We start from the raw sequence: 11663 nt of genomic DNA, 5'->3' as shown, positions 1-11663 counted from the left end.
GAACCATGACGAACCAATTACCCAATTCCTTCCCCCGATACCCTTGCCAAAAAACGCAAATGCCCGCAGCCACGTTGCAAATGTACGAGGGTGAGCCTCCACCGGCGCTCCCCTCCCTCTACTTATCCTTCCTGGAATCACTTGGCTTAACCTAATCCAGGTGAAACTGTTCCCGGGGGAGCAGCGAAACTATTGCTACACGTTCCCCATTCAAATCTTATCCCTCACATCCTCCAGCAAGTGAGCCCCCCCAGCGGGCCTTTGAAGCACCCATACCTCTCACACTTGGCCACTGTCAGCCAGATGCACCACCTCATCCCCCTCTTCGTTCCTCACCACTCACTCTGTCACAGCCCTTGCCGCCTCTGCCCGAAAATGCTCCCCTGCCGCCTCATGCGCCCTCACTCTGCCTGCCGCACCTGCGCCTACTAACCACCGATCCCGTCCATGCCGCCGGCGGTGCATGCGCACTCTCCACAACCGTATACACCACTTCAGTAAACCCCATACCTGGTCAAAACACCAACCCACTCGGCGCTGCCGTGTCCGCAGCCGCCCCCCCCCAGCCCTGCCAAATCCACGGCCGTCTCACCCGACCGCGACCCGGCATATCCTGGAATAAAAATCACGCCATCCGGACGTCTGATTCATCCGTCGCTGCTTCCTCCTCCTCCTCGCTGGAGCCGACCGCCTCTGGCTCATGTAATGCAGACGCCGCCGAAGCGCTGCCACCACCACGGCCGTCCTCCTGGTACGCCGCGTGGGCACCATCCTCCAAGCTCCATCTTCTGTCCCGCGGCGACAACCCCGGAAACCGTCCCGTCCTACGGGCTGCCACCGCGGGCCTTATCTTCTGGCCTGACCCCCCCTTGCTACCTGCAAGGACAGGGGGTACCTGTGGCCCGACCCGCTGCCAGCAGACTCCCATCCAGAGCCGCCAGCCTCCTGCCCTCCTGGGCCCAGAAGGCATCCGTCCGGGGGGGGGGGGGGGTAACGCTGGCCTCCGTCCTCGCCGGGCGCTCTCCTGGCCAGGAGCCGCCGCATCCAGCCCTCCTGGGCCCCATGAAAGCCTCTGTCCGCTGGGCCCTCCCCCTCCTGGGGGAGACCGCCGCGGCCGGGAGCTGCAACCTGATCTGGGTGACCAAGCAGGAACTGCAGGGCCCCTGCCGTCACCCCCACTCACCGACGCTTCCTGGGCACCCGTCGCCCCAGGCCCGCCTGCCCTGGTGCCGGACCCACCACTGGCTGCAGCTCCGCGGCCCCCCCCCCGCCTTCCGCGAGGGGTAAAGCTGGCCTCTGTCACCGCCGGGCGCTCTCCCCGTCCGGGAGCCGCCGCATCCAGCAATCCAGGCCGCGGCTCGGACCGGAAGTAGGCCACAGCCAAGCCACGCCCCCCTCCCGGCTGCCGCGGCCCGGACGGAGATTCCTCCCGCGGCCGGAGCAGCAGCTGAGTACTGCCCTGCCCACGTCCTACCGCGGAGGATCCCCGAAGGGGCTCTCGCATCTCCTCCTCGCTCCCCCCGCACACGGCAAGTACCTGAGATATGAGGGAGGGGGGACGCCGCCCGCAGCTGACAGGGGAGCGAGGGGAAAGTGCCAACGGGTTAACCCCCAGCAGCCAAGACGTGGGACCGCGCTGCCAGGGGCCCGTGCACTGCCATGATGAATCCGCTGCTCCCGGGTAGCAGCCATCCTGTCGCACGTCCGGATCGTTCCATATCCGGAAGTCTGGTGATGTGAGGGGCTGGGGAACCTCCATCATGACGTCCTTGTACAGATCTTTGTGTCCTTCTAAATACTCCCACTCCTCCATGGAGAAATAGAAGGTGACGTCCTGACACCTTATAGGAACCTCTCCAGTCAGATCGTTCCATATCCGGAAGTCAAGAGAGAGGGGGTAAGTCAAAGTCCTTTACTTACACCCCTCAATTGTCCCACCTCTTCCTCCAGGGAACTCCTCCTACCCACCAATCCCTTTACTCTGCCTTATAAACAAACCATTCCTGTTTCCATTAACCCCATCACTCCTTCCCTTCCCTCTAGTCATGTCGCCCCTCCACCCTATGGGTTCCATGGCTTTCTGATACTTCTGATTCATTAAAGTGAACCTGTCATCAGAAATTTAGCTATAAAGCTAAAAGTTCCCCCCTCTGCAGCTCCTGGGCTGCATTCTAGGAAACTTCCTATAGTTTTTATGGCACCTTTTAAAGCAAAATAAACACTTTGTAAACTGGTACCTTTTCTTATGCAAATTTCTTAAATTTTCCATGGGGGCGGGCTGCCTGGGGTCCGTTGCTGTTCATCCTGCAGATTTACGCCGCCCCCGAACGCTGATTTTCAAAGCTCAGGACGCCGCCCCTGTGTGCCCGTGGTCCCGCGCATGCGCTGTTCCACTGTAGCGGTGCCGTGCACTGTGTGCACGTGTGACCGCTGGTGACGCTTTTGCGCGGGCACCGACTGCTCCATCCGCTCCTCCCATCTATTTCCTGCTGCTGAGCAGGATGGGAAGGAGGTGACGTCCGGGCATCAGGCCAGCGAGCGCAACGCTGGAGGAATAGGGGAAAGTGCGGTCACGAGGTTATGGGCGGCACTTACTGATGACACTCACAGCGCCGCCCATAACCTCGTGCCCGCGCAAAGCGTCACCAGCGGTCACACGTGCACACAGTGCACGGCACCGCTACAGTGGAACAGCGCATGCGCGGGACCACGGGCACACAGGGGCGGCGTCCTGAGCTTTGAAAATCAGCGTTCGGGGGCGGCGTAAATCTGCAGGATGAACAGCAACGGACCCCAGGCAGCCCACCCACATGGAAAATTTAAGAAATTTGCATAAGAAAAGGTACCAGTTTACAAAGTGTTTATTTTGCTTTAAAAGGTGCCATAAAAACTATAGGAAGCTTCCTAGAATGCAGCCCAGGAGCTGCAGAGGGGGGAACTTTTAGCTTGATAGCTAAATTTCTGATGACAGGTTCCCTTTAAATGAATTGGAGGGTCTAAAAAGTGTCATTCACCTCAGTGTGCGCCTCATCACTCATCTGGAGTAAGATTTGTGGTGTAAGGAACTCCAACGCTTGTCAATGAATTTGACGAGCCGTGGTCGCCTTTGCCCCATTTGTCAGAATGGGGCAAAAATATCTTGAGACCACCAAAAGTCGCAAAACTTTAGCAGAGCCTTAGGTTGTGCCAAAATTTTGCATCTTATGAAACCCTTTTTACTCCAGAATTCTGGCATAAAGGTTTTGATGACTCAGGCTCTAAGTTTGCAAAGCGTAAAACGTATAATGGGGCAAAAATTGGTCTAGGTTTTTCCTGGAGTTGCTTGATGAAACCTCGTCTGGTTTTATGATTCTGGATATAGAGGCACTCTTAGAATAGTGTGCAGTGGTTAGTAAGCGTGAGGATAACTCCCTCTCACGAGACAGCAGCATGCGGGTAATCTACACTTTAAGTACTTTAAAAAGGGGAAGGCGATTATCCACTGCTGGACAAGCCCTTATGAATGGTGCCTTAAAAAAAAATATATATATATATAAAAAAAAATCATACGTAAATTCCAGTCATGAGCCATTGTTCCGATATCTGTGATGGACCTCTACTACTTTGTTTTGACAATAGTTGAATGCTGCAGCCAATCAGTGGCTCTTGGGCTGCAGCAGTCTTATGACATGGTCATTAAAGATGAGCGAACCTGAGCTTCAGTGTCCAGTGTTCGTACCGAACACAGCCTTTACAAATGACAAAGCCTTAACAACAACGTGATCAGATGTAGTGTGCACCAAACAAAAAAAAAGCCCACCCTCCCCGTGCCCTGGAAGTGACCTGTTTATGGTTGGCTGCATGTGGCCAGAGACCCGAACTGCCCAAATATTGGGGTTCAGGTTCAAGTCTAGGTCCCAAACCGAAGTTTATCTAAAGTCTGCAGAACCTGCCATACCGAACTTTCACGGGTCCACTCATCTCTAACTGTCATATGACTGCAGGGAAAAACAGCCCTGAAATCAACGGAATGGCACCCATCCAGGAGGAAGGTATAAAGTTTTTTTTTTCTTTTCATTTCAGGCTGCAGTTGAGCTATCCGTAACCCTTCAAAGTCAGCCGACCAAAATAGATGTTTTGACCCTATAATCTAAAATAAGGAAACTGACAGCACTTCCTAACAGACAAATGTGAACAGGTGCAAACTGAACATGAAATATACGCTAACAAATATACAGCTGCATTCTGAAACGCTAAGGCATGCCCACATTACATATAGGAATTGGGACATGCATTACTGCTGAGGAAATACATTTAAAAATTGAGACACTTCGCGCATAAAAAAGGCCAGTTTTGTGTGAGCCCAGCAGCCAGCGTCAAGGCGTATCTCTGTTTTGGTGGATCCTTAGCTAAATGCCTCTACCCAGGCTGAAAAGCCTACAATTTTATGGGTAGGCAGGAACCTGCTAATAGAAAATTAAAAATCGTCTTAAGCTGGTGGGAAGGATTGCTCAGTCAGAAGGCATAACCCTATAATCAAAAGTGAAAAAAAAAACTGACAGCACTTCCAAACAGACAAATGTGAACAGGTGGGCTAGCCATAGAGACTGTCAAGTAGTAGACAACCCCTTGAAGTAATCCCACCTATATAGATATATATATATAGTCTTCACCATCGTCGTCCATAAGGATTGCACACAGACAACTTGTTGGCTTTAAAACAATGAAAGGCGTAAGTGCCCTAATTTAATATTTAAAAATTAAAAAATAAATGCAGTTTATTATTAGAGGTGATGCAGGAGTCATAATTTTGCAAAACCTGAAGACCGTTGCCTTAGCCACAATATTCTCCCATATTATTTGCATCTTTTTATATAAATGTATATCTCTGTTGTGTGTTACTATTATTATATTATCTCATATCGTATGCAAGGTTTGGATTTCTTCTAAGACTCAGGGAATTTGGGGGTCTCACTGTGACCCCAGTCACTGTTATTAGTCTCAATGTAGTAGCACAATATTGTTCACTCATTTCAGGCCTTAAAGGGAATTTTTTCTCAGAAAGTGATCTATTGTTTACATTAGGTTATTGTGTTTAAAAGTTTTTGGGTTTTTTTAATTTTTTTCTTCAGTTTTTCATATCTCTACTTTTAAAAAATAAATCAAATTAAAACTTTGCACTGATTAAACAATACATTTTCTGATGACACATTCCCTCAAATATTGTGTAAATCCAAATTGTAACTTGGATGTTTTTTGTATGTCTTTGTCTTCTTAATTTATTTGCACTTTGTAATTAATTATCTTCCGTTTAATCCAATAAAAGAGAATAGAAAAAAAGTGTTTTTGCACATTAATATTCTACAAAACACCTGCGGTCACTTGTATAACAGCGGCATGATTTGGAGAACATATTAATCTCTGGTTTTTATGGGAATCATTATTTTATTTCCTGCAGATACCCGCACTAATTCCAATTAAAGGAATACTCCAGGCAAGGGGTGCTGTTAGGTCCTGAGGCCCAGGTGAAAAGCATGATTCCCCAAAACTTCCTTAGGACTTCTGTCTGACAAAACAGTGCTGCCTTTCCTATCTCCTCTCCTGGGGTCATGGGTTGACAGAGGATAACAGGAGACTGGGTAGGGGGGCTCTAGCTGTTCCCTGATCCTAGAGATACGTCTGATGGTGACGATGTCTGAGCCGCCATCCTTCCCCTGGTCCTGACCAAACCAGGAGGAAAACTAGGCAGGAATGAAATAACCTGACAACAGAAGAAATTCCACAGCCCACCAAGAAACATGCAGTAAATCACCATACTGGAAAACAACTGCACATGCACCGGTTTAGCAGAAAGCTATAGTTGGCAAAGGAAGACAAATTCCTCCATCTTAAAAAGGCGGGGAATACCTGTGATAGGCTTCCCACAATATATGATTAAAAAGGTAACCAGCAGGCTAGGAGAAATTAACTCCTGCTAGTTCGATCACCAATGAGCACTCAGCTAGTAGACGCTCGAGCCTGTCTGTGTAACTCAGAAGCACCAGAGAAAGTATAATGAGAAGTGTCAAAGTCTGTGGTCTGAACAGCTACCGTTTGGCCATGAGACTTGGCGAGTCTAAAGCAAAATGTCATATAACAGCTGGGTGTACATAGATGTGACAACTTCTCCATGTTTGTACTCCACAAGACAGAATCTTCTCAAGAGCCATGAGCGTCTGGCCCTGCTGCAGTCAGAGTTCTGCTCTGGCTGCTGCTTTCTCCAGACAGTATAGACTCCATCAATATCCTAGTCTCCTGCAGAGCAAGCTGCAGCCTCTAGAGATGAAGCCTCGTCTCTGCTGGGCCACAGGATTGTTCTTACAAATGGATGGGGGATACAAGTCCCCCAGGCTCTTATTTGCCATGATTATTTCTTACTAACCATACACATACCTCCCAACTTCTGAAGAACAGGCGGGACAAATTATGCAGTGCACCGTAGCAAGTTTTGGCCTCGCCCTCCTCCACACTCCAAGCCACACCTATTAGGCAGTGAGGTACATTCAGAAGATGCCCCGGACTGTTCATTCATTCATAGTCGTAAAAGATAGAACTTTATTTTCTGTAGCTTCACTAAACAAAAAAAAAATGATATTATTGTAATTATTTTATAGAAGCTTTATAGGAACAAAACAAATCTGCATTCTTCTTCACCTCCAGGGACATAGAGATATAATTACAGTGTATCACTATGTAGCTGAATAATCTGCTCCTGAGTTTCCTGTCTGAACTAAAGGTCAAGATGACCAAATCCATCTATATCTGTCAGTCTGGGCAGTGGGCTCAGTGGTAGAGCTGCTGCCTACAAGGCCTAAAAGACCAGATGAGAAAAATGTTAATTTAGTTTATGCACTGTATAATTTGCTGGCCCAGCCTCGAGGAGAAGCTGCGGACGAGAGGAAGCCGAGACAAAAGCCCTGACTGCCGGGATAGCGGGACAGAGCCCTCAAAATTGGGACAGTCACGCGGAATCCAGGATGGTTGGGAGCTATGCAAAGAGCAAACGTTATTTATACCACCACCTCTTGCCTTTCCAGCACAGCTAGTAGTCGGCAAACAGGAAGGGGAGGGGATGCAGTCTGCTGTGAACTTAGCTGCACGTGGAGAATTTAGTGAGGATCCTGTGCTCCTCCTATGGCTTACTGGTTTCATGGTATGAGAATAAAGATGCATGATGCCCAGTTCTCTGCACATACTATACATAGGTGCAATGTATGCACAGTACATGTAATATGTATGTCTAATAAATTTATCATGTGTGTAATTTATGTTTGTGTCTAAGTATTTGTGTACGGTTATTCCTATATGTGTACATTTGTTTATACATAAAAACAGATATTTACATTTGTGTGTGTATGGGTATGTGCACACATTAAAGTGAACCTGTCATTTTAAAAATGCTATTAACCTGAAGCTATGGGGTTAATCTGCAGGTTAATAGAGTTTAAGCCTGCCCTCGCACTTAGAGCCCTGCTGCCGGGAGGATATGAACTTTAATCCTCCCAGCAGCATAAGGCTTCCAGTCCTGAGTGTTGACTGGACCAGTGCCTGCGCCACCCCTATGACTGAAATCCGTGCACTGCCGGGAGGAATAAAGTTAATTTCCTCCCAGCAGTGGGCTCTAAGAGTAAGTGCCGGGCTGCTTCAGAACGCTATTACCCTGCAGATTAACCCTATATCTTCAGCTTTATAGGATTTTTTTTTTTAACATGAAAAGGTTCCGTTAAGTACTTGCTGCAGTTACTTCTGCAGCCTCCGCTCTGTTGATAAAGCCACTGTAGGAGCGGTCGATGCCGGTGAAGAACAGGGCCAGGCACAACAGGCAGGTGGGTAGCAACTACTTGCCTGTTGGTACTTGGGCACATTTTAGTTTTTCAAGTCCTGGATATACCCTTTAATAATGCACTGTGTGTTGGAACATTTCTCAGCTGACATGCTAAACATATATGATTATATTAGTGTGTGTATATATATATATATATATATATATATATATATATATATATATATATATACACACACACATACATACACACACACACACACACACACATTTAGGAGTGGTTGGATACACCTTGGGGCTTGGGCCTCTGCTCCAGGCGAAATTAATACATTAAAGGGGCATATTTATGGACGCTAAGGAGACATGTGTTGCCTATGACAACCAATCACGGTGTTTTGTTTTTTTTAAGCTACAGAATAAATGTATAATTAGTGGCGGATGGCCAGGAAGCGGCTTCTTACGAAAAATTGTAACTGACGTAGGATCTCCAAAATGATTGCACCATTGGCATACAAGTGACAAACCTCCAAAGTCATTATGTCTTTCACTGACCTCAATGAGGCCAGGTATAGAGGAGAAAGAAAGGGGTTAACCCCACGCTGCTGTATTAAAATGAAGGCTGGAGTAAAATAAAATGATTTTAGTTATCTATGCGTTTCAGAGTCACAGCTCCTTCAGGAGTTATCACAGATAATCCTGAAGAAGGTGTGACTGCAAAACGCGTAGAGAAATAAAATAATTTCATTTTGTTCCAGTCTTTATTTTAATAAAGCAGTTCAGGGTTAACCCGTTTCTTTCTCCGCTATACTTGGCTTCATCTATGAGGACTGCAGCAGCAGTTTGCATCAAATCTTATACCTTTTAGGGTCAGCACACACGACGAGTAAAAAGGAGCGAGTGGAATGCAAAAAAAAAAAAAAATCGCATTCCACTTGGACTAATATTAGTCTGTGGGCAATTTTTTTCTCAGCCCTAAGACCGAAAAAACAATCGCAGCATGCTGCAGGTGGAATCTGATTTGTTTTCACTCGCACCCACTCTAGTCTATGGGTGCGAGAGAAACATCGCATTGCACTTGCGTTACACCGGTGTAATGCGAGTGCAGTGTGATTCTCGCATCAGTCAGCCACGGAGGAGATAGGTAGAAAAATCCCGCTCTCTCCTCCGCAGCACCGGCCCTTCTTTCCGCAGCTGTGGTCTGATCGCACGACGGACCATAGTCGCATGACACTCGGCTCCCAGCTGTGCGAGCGTGAGCCGAGTGTCATGCGAGGACTCGCACAAATCCCCGTGTGCCTCAGCCTTATAGTGGTTGTGACCGTTCACAACTACTCCAGGTGAATAATTTCTTGTCTTTCTACTTATCCCACCTGGATAAGACCCTACATGGGCCTTTTTTGTCTTTCCAGTTTCTTCTTTTATCACTGAACTCAATGAGGGCAGCAAAGTTTGATGACTTCCGCATAAAGGGATTGTCCATGTGCCATGTAATGTTACGATGTTCGACTAGTTGCAACTTCATGGAAGCCAAGCCCGTAGTATTGTGCTGAATACTGCAGCGGCTTCAACCCCTTGAATAATTTGTAAAAGTTACTTATAGTATATAGGTAACTAGCTGTACTATCCGGCTTCGCCCGGGTTAATAACTGTTGTTAACAAAATAGAATGTATTAACAAAAATGTATTCTGCACACAAAAACCACAAAACAAATAGATAGAAATGTAATTATTAAAAGGCAAAAACTAAGCTAATAGAAGCATTTCACAACATATATTTCAACACCACAGATATTCCACACTAAATTGGCCAAGTAATGTGCTCTGTCTGTCTCTTTCCAGGTCTGTCTCTTTCCCAGTCTGTCTCTTTCCCCATCTACCTGTCTCTGTCTGTCTCTTTTTTTGTCTGTCTCGATCTCTCTGTTTCTTTCCCCATTTCTAGATCTGTCTCTTTCCCAGGTCTGTCTCTTTCCCAGTCTGTCTCCGTCTCTTTGTCTGTGTCTTTTCCTGTCTGTTTCTTCCCTGTCTGCCTGTCCCTGTCTGTCTCTTTCCTCGTCTGTCTCTATCAAGGTCTGTGTCTTTCCCCATCTATCTTTGTCTGTCTCTCTGGCTGTCTCCTCCTTCCCTGTCTGCCTGTCTTTATGTCTGTCTGTCTCTTTCCAGGTTGGTCTCCTACCAGGTCGGTCTGTCTGTCTCTTTCACCGTTTGTCTCTGTCTGTCTCTCTCTGTCTCCCCACCGACATCTTATTACCTCACATATAAGCTTCTTATACTATGAATGTCTTTTGTTCCTATAGCAACCAATCACAGCTCCTACTAATGACCTGTAGTTCCAGGCTCCATTTACTTTAATGGAGGCATGTTTTTTGGAGAGTAACTGTAAAGCGCGAGGTTACATTTTCTTGTCAAAACATAGTGTACGACGTTCCCTGGGTCACATGAGGTGTCTGTGCAAAATTTCGTGATTGTAAATGCGACGGTGCGGATACACTTTTCGTTTCACTTTTTCCCCCATTATGTAGATAGGGGCAAAATTGATTGGTAAATTGGAACGCGCGGGGTTAAAATTTCGCCTCACAATATAGCCTATGACGCTCTCGGGGTTTAGACGTGTGAGTGTGCAAAATTTTGTAGCTGTAGCTGCGACGGTGCAGATACCAATCCCGGACATACATACAAACATTCAGCTTTATATACCGTGTTTCCCCGAAAGTAAGACAGTGTCTTACATTCTTTTTACCCCCAAAAGCCCCACTATGTCTTACTTTCGGGGTATGTCTTATATTGGAAAAAAATCCCACAGCAATCGCAGCAAGTCTCCATGCAATGTACCGTATGGGGACTTGCCGCAATTGCTGCACATGAGGGCACTGAGGCTGCGTGTTTTTGAATGTTGTCCGTGGTCCTGATGGACCACGGACAACATTACTGCAACATTTCTCGGTGGCCCAGCGTTCGGCTGAGCGCCCGACCGCCGGCATGTGACAGCTCTCAGCTGAGCGCTCGGCCGCCGGCATGTCAGGGTGCTCAGCAGGGCGCTCGGCCGCCGGCATGTCAGGGCACTCAGCTGAGCGCTCGGCCGCCGGCGTGTCAGGGCGCTCGGCTGGGCACCCGACCGCCGGCATCTGACGGCTCTCAGCTGGGTGCTCGGCCGCCGGCATGTCAGGGCGCTCAGCTGAGCGCTCGGCCGCCGACGTGTCAGGGCGCTCAGCTGGGCGCTCGGCCGGTACTGTAAAGAAGAACTGGGCGCTCGGCCACCGGCATGTCAGGGCGCTCAGCTGAGCGCTCGGCCGCCGGCATGTCAGGGCGCTCAGCTGGGCGCTCGGCCGCCGGCGTGTCAGGGCGCTCGGCTGGGCGCCCGACCGCCGGCATGTGATGGCTCTAAGCTGAGCGCTCGGCCGGCGGCATGTCAGGGCGCTCAGATGAGCGTTCGGCCGCCGGCATGTCAGGGCGCTCGGCCGCCGGCATGTCAGGGCGCTCAGCTGGGCGCTCGGCCGCCGGCATGTCAGGGCGCTCGGCCGCCGTCATGTCAGGGAGCTCAGCTGGGCACTCGGCCGCCGGCATGTCAGGGTGCTCGGCCGCCGGCATGTCAGGGCACTCAGCTGAGCGCTCGGCCGCCGGCGTGTCAGGGCGCTCGGCTGGGCACCTGACCGCCGGCATCTGATGGCTCTCAGCTGGGTGCTCGGCCGCCGGCATGTCAGGGCGCTCAGCTGAGCGCTCGGCCGCCGGCGTGTCAGGGCGCTCAGCTGGGCGCTCGGCCGGTACTGTAAAGAACTGGGCGCTCGGCCGCCGGCATGTCAGGGCGCTCAGCTGAGCGCTCGGCCGCCGGCATGTCAGGGCGCTCACCTGGGCGCTCGGCTGCCGG

The sequence above is a fragment of the Anomaloglossus baeobatrachus genome, chromosome 2 (genome assembly GCF_048569485.1).
Source record: "Anomaloglossus baeobatrachus isolate aAnoBae1 chromosome 2, aAnoBae1.hap1, whole genome shotgun sequence".
Taxonomy (NCBI): Eukaryota; Metazoa; Chordata; class Amphibia; order Anura; family Aromobatidae; genus Anomaloglossus; species Anomaloglossus baeobatrachus.
Note: the sequence above shows the minus strand (reverse complement) of the source record.